The sequence below is a fragment of the Armigeres subalbatus genome, chromosome 2 (genome assembly GCF_024139115.2).
Source record: "Armigeres subalbatus isolate Guangzhou_Male chromosome 2, GZ_Asu_2, whole genome shotgun sequence".
NCBI lineage: Eukaryota > Metazoa > Arthropoda > Insecta > Diptera > Culicidae > Armigeres > Armigeres subalbatus.
This window is the reverse complement of record NC_085140.1, coordinates 154,326,062-154,346,121: the sequence shown is the minus strand read 5'-3', so window position 1 is coordinate 154,346,121 and position 20,060 is coordinate 154,326,062. Positions and strand designations below refer to the sequence as shown.

The following is a 20,060-nucleotide window of genomic DNA, read 5'->3' as shown; positions in this document are numbered from 1 at the left end:
GTAACGGGATCAGTGGGTACAAATAGCGCTAAGAAGCACCGTTGAAATTAAAATAGCTTCGGGTAGTATTAAAAACTTCCTTCCGCAAAGAGAGAAAGAACCGCACAGCACGAAAGCACGATGCGGTCTGCGTAGGTTTTTACTAATTCTCCAGAGCTTCTAGCTACCGTGAGACAAGTCACGAATAGTTTTTCCGAAATTCTCGTATTTGTGAGCAGCACATTGTTCTCGTATTTGTTGGGTGAGGACGTCAACGACTCTTTTGAGGAAAGGATCTTTGGAACGGTAGAATTGTCTCCGACGAACATTCCTGAGTTGGATCAGTAGCTTTGTTTGGTTAGGAAGTTCCCGTTTTTTCGGAAAGACAGTTGCATTCGGAACTGACTCAGCTTCTGCTGCCAACAGTGCTGCTGCGAAAACGTTAATAGCCTCGTCGATTTTTTCCGTGGTATCCAAATTATTTAGCAGAACCGAAGAAAGATCAAGTCTTCCTTTGACAATGTTTGTAAAGCGGTACCAGTCAGCACGATGATAATTTTTATATTGGTGAACTTGAAGCTGGACTGGTCTTCCTGTATCAATGGCGAATACCACTGGAAAGTGGTCTGACGATAGTTCCTCAACCGTACGTGGTACAGACATGTTAATCTGGTTGTTTGAAAGGACCAGGTCTAGAATGGAGCGACTTCTTCCGTTTGGAGAAACTCGAGTGTAACTACCTGGATGATGTATGAGGAAGTTCGAGTTTTCATATTCCTGAAAGAGTATTTCGCCAGCTTTATTTTTCCTTGAGCAATTCCAATGACGGTGTCTAGAGTTGAAATCTCCCACTACAAAGAAGGGTTCCGTAAATCTAGTAAGTTTACGGATATCACGTTTGAATCTGTTGTCTGTTGTTTGAAGAACCGGGGAAGTAAGCTGCAATAATGCGGACAGGATTTGGACCAATTCTTATTGTTATACTAATGGCCTCAACCGCGTTGGTGTCTAGCCCATCGTCAAGAGTGAATACAATTCCTTTGCGAATAAAGATAGCAACACCACCCCCGCGATTCGCAGCATCAGTTAAACGATCCAAGCGCACCAAGGAAAAGTTATTGTGGTACATGGAAATACTCGGGTTAAGCCACGTTTCGGTTACAACTGCTATATGAATGTTGTGTTTATCGATAAATTCGAAAAATTCAGCTTCTTTGTTTCGAATGGAACGACTGTTCCAGTTCATAACGTTGATGATGTTTGCATTATCCATTGAAAACGTACTTGAACATCAGCTCCGACAGAGCGAGAAATTGCGATGCCTTCGTTTTACACGATGCCAAATGAGTGAAAAGATCGTTTGCTAAACACAAGAACTCCGAAAGCGAAAACAGATTCAAATTTTCTGTTCTCTCGTTGCCAGCAACATGTCCCATTGATTCAACAACAGCAGAAACGCCACCAACAGCAGCAGCAGCAACAGAAGAGACATTTCCAACAGTAGCAGCAGCAACAGGAGCTCCCCTCGCAGCATCAGAGAAAGTCCTATTATGGGTCACGTATGAAGACCGAAATGATCGGTTCGTGGTTCCAAACACATTCGACGGAAAGTTGTTGTTGAGTTTTGAGCGCGATTTCCTTTCTTCACTCATTTTGATGTAGTTCTGCCTAGCAGGGCAGCCCTTGAAGTTTGCTGTGTGGTTTTGGCTGCAATTGGCACATCGGATTTGTGTTCTGGTGAATGAGTCATCGCCTTCCTCCCGTGATGGCAACAAGCAATCTCTTGTGAGGTGTAATTCCCCGCACTTGACGCATTTAGCTTCCAGGTTGCAGTTCCGCATTCCATGCCCAAATTGCTGGCAGCGAAAACACTGAACGGCATCCGTTGTTTTTCTTGTGAAGTAGGGCCAGTTCACAATGACGTTGAAAAGGGCACGCGTTTTCTGGAGGTCTTGCAGCTTTGTTGATCCCTTGGGAAAATGTAGAACATACAGAGCAACATCTCTGTTTTTCGTCATATGCAGTATTGCGCATAAGCCCCAAAATTTAATTCTCACCTTTGGGTTTCCGCGCCGAGCAATCAGCGCCAGACTCGGCGACAAGGAGATAGTTGTCGAATTTTTATCCCTGATTTTTGACAACTGATGTCGATTGGTTGTGTGAGTGCACCGGTGTAAAAAAATAGAGCTTTTAGCTGAAAATTTAATTGTCAAATGCACATTTTGACAGCAATATAGATGTATGAGTGAATAAAATGTTCAAATGCTCTATCGCGGAAGCAGTCGCTGAAGACAAGTGTCAATGGTTTCAGTGATGAAACGAAAAGTTTCAATGCAAAAAGCAATATTCTAACCTCTGATGGAACAATGTTGTTGTTTTTCAGTTCGGTTATTATCTCCTGAAGCTCGAAAAGTGGGAGACCAGCAAGAACCACTCTTATTGGCGTTTCATCGCTAGTTCCATGTGTGTAGAACTTGACGTTTTTAACTTTGAGAACGGCAACAATCCGGTTGAACTCCGCTTTTCCTTCACTTGTAGACGAATCCCAGATTTGATTACTTTCTGGGTGTAAGTTTTAGAATTCACTTCCGTGGACGACATCAGTTGGTTGATTTGTGCTACTGACCAGTTATACACAAATCTCGGGTACTTATTCAAAAGGACGTATGTGATTTTGTAAACAAAGATTCAAACGTCGATTTGTCCAATCTGATGGCACTCCCACGCAAACCAACACCACCAACAGGTAGCCGAAGGCTTCCCCTATCTGTCTGTGGTGATGGTTTGCGTGGGAGTGCTATCAGATTGGACAAATCGACGTTTGAATCTTTGTTTACAAAATCACATACGTCCTTTTGAATAAGTACCCGAGAAATATTGGTGGGCATCGTATTTTTGCTGCTGACGGCTGCCTGAGCTCGCTCTCTTGAGGTCCCGTGGAAATTGGTTCGTCGTGCATTAGTTCTTCATAGATGTTTCCAGTTGACACACAAGGATGAATTTCATACTGATCGTTTCCATTGGCACTGGAATCATTCATAGAGCTACTACGATTGCGTTCATGGTGCTCATTTGGGACTAACAGTTGATTGCCAACCATTCCATGAATCTCAGTTTGAGATGAGGTTAGGCGTATTTTGTTCTTGTCGTAATTTTTCCGGATAACTATGGAGGACGGCCGGTTTGGACCATTTTTCGAATTAGCGACATTCGAGGAACTGCCCGGAGTGTGTTTCCCCAGGATTGCAGATTTTATTTGTTTTTGTTTGCGAAAAAACAATCAAAATTTCACCGCCGAATGGTAGACCGAACTAGCCGATTTGACGTTTGGCGAAAAAACTGCCAACCATATAAATCTTGAACCTGAAATGAACGGTTTTCATTATGCTCTACAAAAAAAAATCATTCGGAACTTCACCACAGTGTTCGTATAGATAAGATATTTTATGAGACGTTTCGCGGTGGCCCGTTTGTTTACTTTTGATGCGTTGTTTTCATACACTATAAAAAAAATACACGAGAGTGCCGTGTGTTTTACACATGAATTTGCGCATGTTGTCAAAGCAAATCAATTTCACGTGTAAAACATATGACATCGCTCACCCGAAACTCATCATTTGTTTATAAACAAACCACAAAGTATTAACGTGTAAAGCAAATAGAATTCGGTTGCTTGACTTCACATATTCACTTGTTTAATATATGACATCGAAGTATAATCGTGTTGAATTTCATTTGTAATAACGAGTGAATTTTGTGTTTCTTCCATATTTAAATAATGATGATAATTGCATATCCGTCCGGAGTCCGATTTCCGTCATCGGATCGAAATCCATTTCCAGAAACATATTTTTGCTATAACTTCAACGAATCAACAGTTGAAGTAAAGGAAAGCGTTGGTTTTCGAACCTCTGACGGAAATCGCATTCCGGACCTATAAAATAAAATGAGATCAAGTTGATAAAAATTGCAGCCGAAGCAGGAGATTGTATTTATTATATTTAAAAACTGAATTCCATAAAACACCATTACTAGCTGCGGTCGAAGAGTTTGTTCACGAGCAGGTAAGTGCTTTGATCTTCTGACATCTGCAATCGATGAATCAGGTTCTTATCCACACAGATAACCAAGAAGTTCAAGTTCCATTTAAAAGAAATGGTGTCGCTGAACGTGATCGCTTCGGTACTGATGCCTACCAGCGGGAAACGGTTACGAAGTACGTACGTCGTAAAGGGTAGTCGGAAGAAGCCGCTATTGAGGATTCGTCTTCGGCGTAGCAGTAAATATCATGTCATCCTCTTTATTGATACCCCGCAGAAGCAGGAAGGGAACATGCAATACATTGAAAAAAGTACCAAGTTAGTATTCTCCGTATCAACTGATCGTGAATGAGGAGTCACAGCGGGTCAGCCGGTTAGTCCAGAAAAAGAAAATTAATTTAGAAATAATAAAACTTCAGAACTGTAGAGAAATATTTATACTTATACATATATTAAATTCATTAAGTTTTCTTTTGTGTTATAGTATTAATTTCAAACCCAAAGGAAATCGCATTCCGGATGTAAATATCAATTGAAATAAGTACATTCAAAGTTAATTGCCTATATGCCGGGTATTAAGCCACCCGGAGTGGAAATTAATTACTATGTCTGAAACTTGATTATGCATATGTACAACATGTGATAGATTTAGTTCGGAAAAGGTATTGGAGGGTAACCGCCCCTTCGGTGGGGTTTGATCCCACGACCCCAGTTCGCATGACAGGTGCTTTCCCTACTAAGCTACGAAGCTACCTCACACAACCCTACTTCATTGAGCGCCGTTGCTGATGAAGCAAGTGTGCAGGAGCCGGACAATATTAAATACTCATCCTACTTGGTTGACATTGTGTACAAAAATACATTTGAGAGAGTTAGTTCTGAAAATGTATTGCGAGAGATCGGCTGGTACCTGGTGCTGGGAATTTGGTTTCATCAGTACCCGCTAAGCTGCGGTGGACGACGGAGGTCCTTCGTAGCTTAGTAGGGAAAGCACCTGTCATGCGAACTGGGGTCGTGGGATCAAACCCCACCGAAGGGGCGGTTACCCTCCAATACCTTTTCCGAACTAAATCTATCACATGTTGTACATATGCATAATCAAGTTTCAGACATAGTAATTGAAATAAATTATTTGGAAAAAAAAATTGTCTTTTTTCTCTCGTTCACTTACAATGCCATACGATTTTCAGCTATATGGAAGTTAAATAAAGATTTTTTTAAAAACTTTATTAGAGTGATTTTTAAGTTTTTAACAAAGTTTATCACTTGTTAAATAAAGAAGATTTTGAGAAGATCTTTGTATGATTTGTAGGCATTCATAAATATATTGTTTAAATTGGTTAAATCAAATATTATACTTGTGTTTACTTGAATTAGCAGTTTTGCTTTATATTTTTTTATTCATTTGCCTCATCCACACATCTTACGGAAGCTTTCAGTGCCTTCTGTCCTCCTGGTCACTGCTCGGGTTACTGAATAATAAATTGCCCCTTCCTTCCACTATCGTTTTACATTTGTGATTTAACAATTATAGAAACACGAATAAATTGTTCATAATAAATAATCAAACATGGTATTTTTCTTTTTTATAAAAGTGAAATTTAATGTAAAGTTAGTTCACTACAGCTGCTAATTGCAACTCTTTCGAAACATACTTGAACATGTGCGATTTTATTGAAATAATGACACATTGTTCGTCTGAATGCATACTGAAATTCGTTTGAATGAATTCATAACATGTTTTAGATAAACATATGACATCGTGGTGTATCAAGTATGGAATTTTCTATTTACATCGATGTTTGAATTGTGTTTGCGAAGAACATCTCAGTTATGTGAAATACACCATACTTGATGGTGTAACATGGAATGAAATAACCACATTTTGAGACACACGAATCGAACGTGTATTTGTTATGAATACTCATGGTTATCCATATCATATTGTAGTGTATCAATAATGGATTTTGTCATAAACATTGACATTTGATCTGAGAGTGTGAAGAACTTCGTGTTGATGTGGATTGCACTAGACTTGATGGTGTAAGCTGATTGAAAATATCTATATTCCGAAAAACATGAATCGAACGTGTATTTTTTATTCAGTGTATGATTCTGCGTGAACATTCCGTTAGGTCCGAACACAAAATAATGTTTGAAAAGTTTTACTTTTCATTCGTGTTTTCTTCAGCTTTTCATGCTTAAAATGCAATGTTATGAATAAACTAACGCCACGTTTTAAGAATCATATGAAAAACTTTGTTTTAAAGCGCTGGTAGCCGAAAAGTAGAATCGGTAGGAATGATGATGGGACCCCTCCGAATGTTATGCCTGAAATTACCAAACAAACGGGCTCCCACTAATTGTCAAAGTAGATAAACACGAGAAAAACAGCTGTTTCGATCTGTCTCATAAAATGCCTTATAGTGGAATATAATAGATTCTACTATTTACACGGTTAAGTTTGGTATCGTGTTCACAAGAAATTTCTTTTTCTATCTCAATCACATATTAAATTCCGTTTACTGAATCGGAAAAGTAAAAAATCGAAACAAAATTCTTTCATCAGTATCCACCTGACAAGAACAAAAAATAAAATTGGAATTTGTAAGGTTCCCACGCAAAGTAATGGGAGCTGTCACTTTACTTTCGGAAAAATATTCTGCTCGATTATTCCGTAAGTACAAGTGACATTTTGCTCCATACAGATCAGTTGTCAAAATTCCGCTTGGTAATATTGAACAAAATTCCGTAACCTCTCTACTTTTTAAGTCGATACTGGCCTTTAGAAAAAAGTACCTAATGTTAGGTACTTTTCATTCAAATCTGGGGTTTAGCGTAATTGGAGTAATTTTTTCTTGAAATTTTTTCTAGAAATTAAATAAAATTCACTTAAATAATATCAAGCTGGGTGGTGCGGATAGAATCGATTTGGTTGTCAAACTGAAGCCAAAATTTTCTATTGTGCCGGAGCCAAACATTGAAGATTGTGGTTATGTTCGTTTCTGATCTAATATTGAGAAGTATTGTTATTATTTGGAGAAAAAATAAAAATAAACTTTGTTTGAGTTTTGTATTCTTTGTAACAAATATTCTCACATTATATTTCGAGTGGAAAATTAGTAGGAATGCAACTAAAAAGCACTCGTTACGAAATTTCACGAGATTCAGCAGCTGATCGGAGCACGAATGTATGAAAACAATCGTAAAGTCATGTAGAGTCTAGCGCATTTGTGCGCCCTCATGCAGCGTGGAAAGAGAAATTCGAAGAGCGGGAAATGTTTGACAGCCAAGTAACTGCAAAATAATTTTGTTTATGGTAGTGATTTCAAAATATCCCTCTACTCGCTTGAGCGCAGAAAAGCGGCTCTATCCGCAGCACCCAGATATCAAGTAAAATATATTGAATTTTGAATGGAAACTAGCCAAAAGTTAGGTAAATTTCACTCAACTTTTGTAAACATGAGATTACCTACACGCTCATTTTTTCTACTCAATAGTGAGTAATTTTGCATTGCCATCTCTTTTTTTCCCACAGAAATTTTATTCACTTTTCATTAAAAGTGGAACCACTAAAAATTTGAGTAGTTCCACTTTTTTCAAAAAGTGAGTAGAATTTCTGTGGGAAGAAAAGAGAAGGCAATACAAAACTACTCACCGGTTAGTAAAATCAAAATGAGCGTGTAACGTTGGGTTCCCACACTTTACTGCTCTTGTTGAGTGGCTTTGCTCTTCATTGTAATGACAATAAAGGGAAGTGGAAGGGTACTTTTTTCTAACCGTGCATATATTTTATGGCTCATCATCTGTCCTATCCCCCTTGAATTGTCAAAATGACATTTTTGCGTTTTTTTGTTTTGCTACCGTTCTCCGCATATCCCGTTGTTTTGATATCGCGCACGCAAACGCCCAGCCAGGCCAGCAGCTCTCTTCTGTCCATCGGGTTCAGTTTTCAGTCCAGTTTTGTATTTTGTGCCGTTTTGTAGACGCGGGTAATCTCTCTCCGGTTCGCGACTGTGCGGTGTCCGTCGGACTTTTGCTGTATAGTAAAATTGCTGTAATCTTGGTGTGTGGCGGTGCATTTCGCCTTTTTTTGTTCGATTCGGATCGTCTGGTGGGAAGAGAGTGGAACCGGACGGTGCAGTTAGCAGCCGCAACCAAGTAAATCAGTAGCTGTCGGTCGATTGGTCGGTCGGTGAGATAAAAATACGGGTGGAAAGAAAAGTCAGGAAAATTGTCTGGCCCCAAGTTGCCATCATTCGGTGGAAAATTTCTTGTGAAGTGTCAGTCTGTCGGAGGGGTTTTCCTCTGGATCGTGAACCGTCTGGAAGTGCAGTGCTTTTCGTTCGTAAAAGGTCAAGAGTGTAAAGTTTAGTGTCTGGCCTAGAATTACGGTTTTGTGTGGCTCGTTAACTGTGGGAACCTGTATTGGAATCGAACATCCCTAATGATAGAAGTGAATTTGCGTCCGAATAATCGTAGGTGGTCTCCGTAAAACTGCACTCACCCCAGGAAGAAAACTGTGATTCATTGAAAGCTTGAATATTACGCAGGAAGAGTATTTGTTTTTGTGAATCAAACACCGTCTTATGGATTGAAATGCGTCTGATGTCATTGTTATAATTAAAGAATATTCAAAATACTGTTGTCCGATTATTGGAGTTTGCAGAAACTTGTGAATGGTGTTATTTGCAGCAGATAGTACCACCTGAAGGCGAGGAGAAATTTGAAGTTCATCATCAATTAACACCGCAGTTTTCTTCGATTGTATTCTTCAGTGCTTGCAATATTCCTGTTTGCTTAACAGTCAGCGGGCCAAGGTAAAAATAAATCAACGAAGAAGACGATGCCTACAAATGTGGGTTCCGTAAAACTGTGTATCTTTGATAAAGCTGGATTGTGAATTAAAATATTATAATAATTTGGATACGGTGTCAAAATGCTCATAGCCTGCTATTATGATATTATGATATTGTCATTGTGGGTGGCAATGAATCGAATGGGGGTAAATAGGCGTAAATGTGGGTCAATATTTCAACAACCTGCCCGTAGAATAGATTGAATTTATTCAAGGGCAAGAAAACTAAAATCTAGCTCCTTGACGTACATATACTAAATGCTAACTAAATTTCAATCATTTGGTGCAAAACACTGCAAATAGCGCTTTAACTCCGTAACTAGTAGAGTTCGAAAACCCTATTAAACAGAGTTGCAAAAAAAACATGCAAAAAGTAGACCATACAACACATTTTGAACTTCAGTTATTTGATATAAGTTATTAAAAATCTTCTGAATAATCATCGGTGAGAAGAAAATTGAGCAAGTTGACCCATTATCATCCCTGATGACGGAACAATTTGAAATAATAGACAAGTCTAGAGGGACTTATTCAGAATCAACCGTTAGCTTACTTTTTTAACAGCAAATAAAACCACATTATATTACATTATATCTTTTTCATCCACAAACATTAACGCAGCTATAGTCAAGCTTCCGTTTGGTGACCTAAAACAAAAGATATTTTAGTTACTAGATAAAGATTGTCGCTTCGGTTCCCTTTGTTCTGCTGTCCGGAACATGTTGTCAAATCGTATGGATTTTCCTTCTTTGACATTTAGCTCCCCTATCCTCGCCAGCAAAAGATGTTCCGGACAGCGACGACAGCGACAATCTTTATCTAGTAACTAAAATATCTTTTCCTATAACTGTAATGTGTAAATAAGTTCTCTTCATTGCGCTCGGTGTGGAGTGCGTTTTTCAGGTGTCTTGTAGAATACAGAATGAATTCAATAAATTCAAAATTCAAATAAATTCAAAACAAATTTCAATATTTTTACCGCTGGGTAACATAAAGGAATAGTATACTAATCGTCGCCATTGATTTGACATGCAGAAGCTTATACTTCATTATAAGGGCTTCATTTTTTTTTATTATCAGACTAAGGCCGGAGTGGCCTGTGCTGCACATAAAAGTCTTCTCCATTCAGCTCGGTTCATGGCTGCACTTCGCCAACCACGTAGTCTGCGGAGGGTCCGCAAATCGTCCTCCACCTGATCGATCCACCTTGCCCGCTGTGCACCTCGCCTTCTTGTTCCCGTCGGATCGTTGTCGAGAACCATTTTCATCGGATTACTGTCCGACATTCTGGCTACGTGTCCGGCCCACCGCAGTCTTCCGATTTTCGCGGTGTGAACGATGGATGGTTCTCCCAATAGCTGATGCAACTCGTGGTTCATTCGCCTCCTCCACGTACCGTCCGCCATCTGCACCCCACCATAGATGGTACGCAACACTTTTCTATCAAAAACTCCCAGTGCGCGTTGGTCTTCTACGAGCATCGTCCAGGTCTCGTGTCCGCAGAAAACTACCGGTCTTATAAGCGTTTTGTAGATAGTCAGTTTGGTACGGCGAGCGTCTTACGGAGTCCAAAGTACGTACGACTTCCAGCCATTATGCGCCTCCTAATTTCTCTGCTGGTATCGTTATCGGCGGTCAACAGTGAGCCCAAGTACACGAATTCTTCAACCACCTCGATTTCGTCACCACCGATAGAAACTCGTGGTGGGTGGTGTCGTAGCCAAGCAAATCCGATTTGCTTTTTTTACCGACGAAAACAAGCGTAGAACACCGAAAGACTATCCACGTCCTCACGCCTCAAGAATAGAACACTGAATGATGCGCAAACGCATTTTCATCATCATACCGCTTCGACCGGGTATACGTTTTCTCTCTCTCTAACTAGACGCTTTTGCTCTCTTTCGATCCATTTCCGCCAAAATACCTTCCAAGAAATCAAACAATCTGATCCAAATAGTTTGGATAATTTACGTCCAGTATATTCCCCACAGGTGGCTTACATTGACCTCTCTTGAGCCTCTTCCTATCATGTACTTCGTCTTCGACGTGTTGATGACTAGTCCAATCAGTTTAGCTTCGCTTTTCAGTCTGATGTAGGCTTCCTCCATCCTCTCAAAGTTACGTGCCATGATATCAATGTCGTCGGCGAAACCAAATAACTGGACGGACTTCGTGAAAATCGTACCACTCGTGTCAATCCCTGCCCATTCGTATTACTCACTCCAAAGCGATGTTGAATAGCATACACGAAAGACCATCACCTTGCCGTAACCCTCTGCACGTTTCGAAGGGACTCGAGAATGCCCCTGAAACTCGAACTACGCACATCACCTGATCCATCGTCGTTTTGATCAACCGTGTCAGTTTATCCGGAAATCCGTGTTCGTGCATTAGCTGCCATAGGTGGTCCAGATCGATTGTATCATATGCGGCTTTGAAGTCGATGAATAGATGATGTGTGGGCACGTTGTATTCGCGACATTTCTGCAGTACTTGGCGAATGGCGAGCACCTGGTCTGTGGTGGAGCGTTCGCCCATAAAACCCGCCAGGTACTTTCCCACGAACTCCTTTGCAGTTGGTGCTAGTCGACGGCATAAAATTTGGGAGAGTGCCTTGTAGGCGGCATTTAGCAATGTGATTGCGCGGTAATTGCTACAATCCAGCTTATCGCCCTTTTTGTAGATGGGACACACGACACCTTCCATCCACTCCTGCGGCAAAACTTCCTCCTCCCAAATCTTGTTAATTACCCAGTGCATCGCTCTAGCCAGTGCCTTAACACCGTGTTTAAATAGCTCTCCTAGTAGTTGGTCAACCCCAGGAGCTTTGTTGTTTTTCAGCCGGTCAATCTCCTCCTGGATTTCCTGGAGATCCATGTAGTCCCCGCTACATGGTTCCATATTGGAAAACGTTTGATCTATAAACACTACAGGCCTTAAAGTGGAACTAATGTAGCTGTTCCATTGCAGTTCTCGAACGAACGACTTCTCGAACAAGATCCGCACTCTCCCAGATTATGCTAAGCCGTTCTGGAAAATGACCAAAATACTAAAATCCAAGCCTCAGCCCATTATACCTTTGATCCCACTGGCTCTAAAGATCGCTTGATAACTCCTACAGAGAAGGTCGCTGAAAAAGATCGCCACTTTGTCTGCTCACACAATCTAAGGCAGAACATCGTCAGTCCATACGAAAAAGCCGTCAACGAGCATGCTAACAACATCCATTTTATTCCCAACGACTTCTCGGAGGAGTTGGCGAATTGACGGCCTATATCAAATCGTCGAAAAACATGAAGGCCTCAGGGTTCGACAGCATCCTGAATCTCGAGCACAAACACATGAGTGCTCCGTTCTTTGAGCCCCTCTCGCTGATCTTTAATCAGTGTCTCCGGCTCAGCTACTTCCCATCGTCCTGGAAGTCAGCGAAAGTCATCCCCATCCGGAAGCCTGGGAAGGATCCTTCCTCCCCCAAAAGTTATCGACAAATCAGCCTTCTCCCAGGGTTATCCAAGCTATTCGAAAAAGCTATTCATCACCGATTACTTGAGTCTGCCGAAAATCTCAACATCTTGCTCGAGGAGCAGTTTGGTTTCCGACGCGGTCGGTCAACTGTACATCAACTGACCCGAGTTACCAACGTCCTCAGACGAAACAAGCTTGTCTAAAAACCTCCGCCATGGCCTTACTCGATGTCGAGAAGGCATTCGACAATGTATGGCATGATGGCTTAGTGTACAAACTACAACGCTAGTGGCAAAACATCAACGAGACCTGGATGCCCTGACAGAGTACCTCACCAGCTGGAAGATCTGTATCAACGCGGCGAAGACCCAGGTCATCATTTTCCCCCACTCCAAATCCCCTAAACTTGTTCCGCCTGGGGACTGTAAAATCATTCTCAATGGCACGACTGTGGAATGGGCCAATGAGGCCGACTACCTTGGCTTGACCCTCGATAGCAAGCTTATTTTCAGGAAACAGGATGACAAGACGGTGACGAAGTGTAACGTTTCGTTGAAACTACTGTATCCTCCTATTATAAGACTATGCCTCTCATGATTGCTTTGAGAATGCTTATTTAGAACAGCCAGGTTTTCGAAATGCTTATTTTCAGCATGGAGCATATGCAATACCAGTATAATGCTACTATAATGCTTATTGGTTACCTGGGTTAAATGTGTGGATTACAAAATGGTGATGAACAATTGCATTCAAATGAATATTGTTGAGAAAAACATGGCAACGCAAATTTAAGGCCTCGTCGTCTCACTGTTAAAAGCGTTCGGACGAAATCGAAGAAAGTACAATCATTCATAGCAGGAGATAATCCAAGCAAGCAAATTACTGAAGGAAGCATATTTTGCGTATCTTCTGGGTCGTGTTTAGCATCAAATAGAAAGAGGGAGCACCCAACACGCTTGCCTTGCCGTAGCATAAGACAATCAACCATCTCTCGTGAGTCTGCCGAGGAGCCAGCCAACCAAAAAACGAAGAGGTGAGTCCGACAAACGATCCTATGAACCGGGGGGCTAGGGCCCGGTGAGGGTAGGAGCAGTTGCAGTTGGAGCTAAAATTGTGGAAATGTGCAAACCAGTAATCATCATAATGGTCTGAAATGGTGAGGGAACGGCGCTGTATGTGTTCTCTTGTTGGTTACTGAAAGGAAAAGAAACAAAATATGATTTTAGATAGTATGCAAATTTTATATTTTGGATTCGGCTTCGTGGGGAACGTCATAAACAGGTGCGAGAAGTGTGTCACTGAACTTACAAGCGATTCACGTTGGGTCACGTTATGATCGAATGAGATCAGATAGTTGTTTTTAATTTAAGCTTAAATTGCGATAATTTTATGTTGATTTGACCTAAAAACTGATTCCCCCAGAAGACTGTGTGAATGCGACCACAAAACGATGATTTCGATATTGTTATTTCATAAGAGCGAAAGTCGTAAATGTAAACAATTACTTTGTTCAACTGACGGTAGTTTTCACTTCCATTCGATGGAAGCCGTGAAGCTTTACCAGTCCTCATAGATAATTAACCGGAAGTGATCCTTACTATTAAAACGCAATTTCATGTATTACTAATATTTTTTCGAACGTAGTCAAAACACCAACCGTTTGTTGTTCAATACATCATTTTCCTTTATAAATAACAGATTGCGTTTAAATTTATTGGTGATCAGAAAGGCGTCCGCGTCGAATGCAACTTGTTGCGATAAATTCGTGTAAGGAAGAAAATGAGTTTAGAAAATGTTTACGTTTCGAACTAAAATTGCTATTTAGTATTTACATATTATCTTCAAATGGTTTATAGTCCCGTTAGTTAATATCATTAAATTATTTCGTTTTTGTGCCATGTCTGAAGATCATTTCGCTCTGAACAGTTTGATGATTATGTGGTTCTAATTATGTTATTTGGTTTACATACCAGATATGAGCAAATATCTGTCCGTGTATGTGCAGCAAAATAAAATTTCCATAATATAGAAATTTTCCATAAAAAAGAGGAAATTTCCAATACAGAAATCAGGATATAAGCAATAGATAAATATACAATTTTACTAAATAATGCAAAATTTCCATAAAAAATAACTTTACATTTAAATTAACTTAATTACTAAATTAACTTAAGAATTATTAACTTATAATTAAAATTTATTAACTTAACTAGAACTTTCCACAGCACAAAAATAAATTAGCATTTTCAAAAGCAAAAATTGCAATTATAAAAGAAGAATATTTCATAAATAAATCAAAATTTTCCTTACATAAATAAAATATTAGCAATAAATAAATAGCAATAATAGCAATAAATTAGCAATATAAATATTAACAATTACAAAATTTTCCACAATTTTTTTTCATAGAAAAATTAAAAAATATATAAAATAAATAATAAAGAGCAATAAAAAAATAAGAAAATTTCCATAAAAAATCAGAAAAGGCAATAAAATTGATTACATTTTCTATGAATAATAAACGCTTTTAAAAATGGGCTCACCTATAATATGAGCTCTTTCAAATTTTATACACTTTTCATATAGAAGAACTTGAGCAATTTGAATGCAACAGGTTTCGTTCGACGAAGAAACATTCCTAGTTAATAAATTGATGTAGTGATGAACTTATTGTTACATAAAAAATCACTTCAATAAAGACTTAAAAAAAAAAAAAAAATTAAATTGATTTCATTCGGACATTGAATCATTATTCGATAAACCATGATACATACCATTGCCAATATAACAATGAGTTAATTTTTACCCATCCAGTGCATAAACCATCTTGTGCTATCTTTTGCAAGCACGGGCACAGCCAATATTGAAAAGCATCATGGGAATGTCATACATCCGACATTGATATTTGCAACGTATCATAAATATGACGCAAGTATTACAGGCTTGATATTGGGAGAAAATTCAGTAATGAATAACATGATCAACTAACAGTTTTGAATTCACGAAAGAAAGAAATTGGGACAATCGTACGAATATTGAACATTTAGACTTTAGGGGGACCCAGGGGAGTCGTGGGCTGCTCGGTGAGTCGCGGAATACTTATTTTGATTCATACTTTTAACCAGGGTTTGCAGAAATCGCTCTCAATAGATAACGAACAACGATAAAAGAGAGGCAAAACCTGTTCCGAATCATAACAAGCCATGATAACAAATTTATCAAACTTGTATACAAGTGCTATAGAATAGAATCGGGTAGGCAGCCCCCACAGAAAAATGGTGATTGTCGCTTTGTTTTAGCACCTTTCGTGTTGGTTACTGCACAGCTGTGTAGAACAAGTTGAAATGCATCATCCGAGCCAGTGCTCCTCGCATTTGGAGTTTTCTAAAAGAAATTTATCATGGGGTATAACATCGCGAATCAGTTCTCCATCATGACAGCTTGCGAAAAAAGTTTCTCGCTGTATGCCACATATCGTATATGTATACAGAGATGATAAGTGAGAGACTTGCTCTCACTCCTTAGGATTCAATCCCTGCTTTTAACTATATTTTGTTCCAGAAATCTATTCCAGAAATTAGACTAGATGACTAGAGAACAACTAATTCTACGAAGGCCTTCTTTTTCAATACCATATAATAAAAGTGATTTCTTATGCCTATGGTAAAGTTCATCACTGCAATGGCATTTTTTTGTTATACGAGAAAGGTGAAAATATGAATGCTGAGTAGAGGCAGACATTCAGCAATAGAATTAAAAAATGCAGAGAATTCGGTAAACGCAATGAAGCCAAACACAATCAAAATCTAACACAAATCCAATCCAAAATTAATCCAACTACAATCAAAATAAATCAAATTCAATCCAAAACCAATCCAATACAATGCAAAACAAATCCAATCCAAATTTAACCAAAATTAGCTTAGCTTAGCTTAGACTGACTGTACATATCAATGGTTGCTACTCCGTGATTGATCAGAACTGGTGCAAATTGCACTACGATCCAAGTGAATAGTGGTTGGTTTTCACCATCTATTCTCGAAGTGCACGTTTCAGCAGCTCGCAAATGTTCATCAATAACGGCGCCGGCCAAGTCCTTACAGTCAGTTGGGAAATGGAAGGAATGTTAGTATGTGGTTATTGTTGCTAGTAGAGACCGAGAATACCTCTGCATCTCCACAATTACCACGGGGAGGACGTTGTGTTAGTTGGATGGGGTAATCAGTAACATAGATCGGGATTCACCATGGAAAGTGATGTGACCTATGCAACAGTATTAGCAGTTTCTTATCTTGTTAAATTGTTCATCCTTCGCGAGGATAAGCAACCAATCGCTCAAAGTGAGCGATTGTTCATTTGAATTTTGGATTAAGAGCCCGCGTTATAATTTCTTTAACGTAAGGAAAGTAGAAAAGAAGCGGAATTAAAATTAAAAATAAGGAGATATTCACGGCTGTTCAACCACTGTGATAGTAATCGGAAAGCTAATGTCAACCATCAACTCTTATTTTTTTTCTCAATTTGAGGTTAAATAAGAATGTACAGCCAAACATATTTTGTTAAATTACATTCATTTTACATGTCGTTTATTTTTCATTACTTTCTTTTGTGTGGGTTATGAGTATTTTTACTTACTTAGTTTTTCAAGTATTGTTCACCTTTATGGATTCCATTATTGATATTTAAAAGTTACATTAATTATGTAAGAAATTGAAAAGAAAGGTGGTTTGTAATTGCCTTATGCGAAATTGGGACACACATATTTTAGAATTTAGGAAGGAACTCCAAATAGAATTGCCGAAGAAATTCCTAGATTTCTACAGAAATTCTTTAGGAAATTCCTTCAGGAACTCCTTCCAGAATTCTTTCTGGAATTGTTCCATCTGGAATATCTCCTGGATTTCCTTCACCATAGTCCTCCAACCCAACACCAGAGGGCCAGAAGCACCTACGTTAAGTAGTCATTAAGTCATTAAGGGGTGGCGTAATTGGGTCGATACTATGAGACGAGGTGACTGACCTGGAAAAGGAGGTCATGACCCTGGGATTCGGTCACTATTTCAAAGTATTTCGAAGCGAACGGATGTTACATAGTTAAAAATTTATCAAGGTTGGAAGTTGAAGAGTAGAGAAGAAAGTGTATGGAACAAGAGAAGGCGTTGAGGATAACCCCACTGTTTTTGGGTTAAAAAATCCCAGCAAAAACCGCCCCAGCGAAACCCAGCCTTGCATAAGAGGTAAAATAACAAAAAATAATACCAAAAATGTATATCCCTAAATACTTTAGGCATAACATACTTAGGTATTTCAATACCAAACGAATAATAATTTATGATGCGTTTGGTATTGCAATAACAATAACAGAGTATGTTATGCCTGAAGTATTTTTGGTATTATTTTTTGGTGTTTTACCTCTTAGGCTAGTTCATAACCGAGTATGGTATCAATAACAGAATGAGGTATTTTTGAGGTAATTTCTCCTGCTCAGGCTCTGCCAGGTCGTCGGCCACAGAAGGAAGAAACGAAGAAGAGGAATGAATGAAATGGAGTAGCCAGAAAGAGGGTCTCTAAAGACAGGTTAACTAGCTTTAAGAGAGAGTGAAGACAGAAGTGAATAAAGTGTCGCAAAGTGAAGCTCGGTGGTTTTCACTGCATTTGATTGTGGGAGCTCCCTGTCTGCGAGTTGCTTGAGGTGGGCGTGTCGACCCTGAAGCCATTGGTTCAGGGAGTTTCAGCATAGCGCTGGGGATGGGCTAATAATTACAATTTCCTGAAGGACATTCTTAGATTTCTCCAAGAATTGTTTTGGGCATTGCTTCATGATTTCCTTTAGAAATTCCCACAGGGATTTCTCCGGAAACAACTTCGGAAATAAATCGAAAAATAATTATTAAATTCCTCCTCAATATTTCTTCGAAAATTGAAAGAATGAATTTTAAGAATTACTTCAAAATCTATCTCAGAAGTTCCTTCGGAACTCAAAACTTCTTCCTGGAATCATTCATATTAAAATATATTCACAAATTTATTTTAAACATAATCCTGAAATAGCTTCCGAAACTCCTTTAGAAATATCTACGGAAAATATTTTGGTAATTCTTTCGGATATTTCTTCGAAAATTCCTTTTCCTTAGTATGGGAGAGTCTCTGGAATTTACTTTAGAATTTCCTTAAACATTTCTGAGGAAATTCCTTTAAAATGTTTTTCGGTAATACGAGCGAAAAATCCTTTGGAGAATTCTTTCGATTTTTAGGAATTCCTTTGGGAAATAGTTTGGAAATACCATTTGGAATTTCTTGGGAAATCCCTTTAAGAAATCTTTGACTATTTCGTTGAAAATTCAATCAAATATTCAGTTGGAAATACCTTTAAGGAAGTATTACAATTTCTGGAAGAATACATCCAACAAAATATCGGATAGAGTTCAGGTATTCTGTATGGTTTTATTGAAGAAAAGAATTCCTAAAGGAATCTCTGAAAAAAATATCAAAGGAATTTCCGATGAAAAAATCCTACATTTCTCCAGACTTTTATTCAGGAACTTCTCTAGAAATTCCATTGGAAATTTTGAATAACTTTGATCAAAATTGGCGTGATATCAGATTTTTTTTTCGGAATAATGTTGGCATATAATTAAATTTCAGTGAAAGTATTCAATTTGACGAGTCACGTACCCCACCGTGCCCTAGTTTAAGTCCTCTAAAGATCGCTGATACTCAATAAATGAATATTCATGCAAACGGTGCAACAAAAAGCAAGCCTTGTGTTTCATGTGCCTCTTAGCCTCTTAGTCTTATTTCTTGTGCTTTATATAAATATAACATGAAGAATTCAATTCTTCGGGACATTTTTTTTAGTAACAAGTTTGTAGGAACTGTTCACAAGAAAAGCTGTTTCACACTGCTAGCTGAGCCTTATATAAAAAAATAATATTCGCCCATAAAGTACATGATAGTACAACATTTAAGTAGAGTAAAATAAGTATGATTACTCATGCTTCGATATAACGTACAGTTCGATATAACGTACAACTTTGAAATCGATATGTACGTTATATCGAAGTTTACCTATAGTAGTTATAATACATCGTGAAACAAACTCACCGGGAAAACCTGCAACTTCAGTTTCAACTAGAAACACTCCAAATCTACAACCGTAACTAAAACACACTGTTAGATGACAAAATACGATGCAGATGGATTGCGAATTCATATGCTTTTCTGATTCCGTGAACTACATTGATAGATAATGGTTCAATCGAGTTAAATAGGCACTCCGAAGGTAAAATTTAATAATATTCCGACAAAAATGGCGGGAACGAAAATTTTCCACGTTCACCCGCGAACTTGGCACACTACGATCCCCAATCCAAATTCAACCCAAATTCAATCCAAATTCATTCCAAATTCATTCCAAATCCACTCCAAATTCAATCCATTTCTAATCTTAATCCAATCCAGATCCAATAGAATAAAAAAGATTGATGATATTTTGGCAAATACAAGGAAGGGGTATGAAAAAATTTATCATTATGATTTGGTTAATCTTTATCGCCTTTCGTAAAATAAATGCATTTAATATCGGGTAGGTCGCGAGCAAGATGGAATTCTGCTCGTTGGTCGCATATTCAAAAAATTTGGGAATCTCTGCTTTAGAGAGCACATTAAATAGTGACGTTGGGAGTGACATTGGTAAGATGTTTAGTCTAGGTATGGGA

General features: G+C 38.7%; 1 protein-coding gene across 3 annotated transcripts in view; it reads left to right on the top strand.

The window, feature by feature from the left end:
• Positions 1–7,907: 7,907 nt before the first annotated feature.
• The window catches only part of LOC134211041 (WD repeat-containing protein 47), a 358,867-nt gene continuing 346,714 nt past the window's right edge, over positions 7,908–20,060 (top strand). For 2 of the 3 annotated variants that reach the window (XM_062687595.1, XM_062687593.1), the window contains exon 1: positions 7,909–8,839. The gene's annotated coding sequence lies outside the window, so the exon portion shown is untranslated. Of the gene's footprint in view, positions 8,840–20,060 lie in introns of all 3 variants that reach the window. The other variant, XM_062687594.1, reaches the window with a different exon arrangement.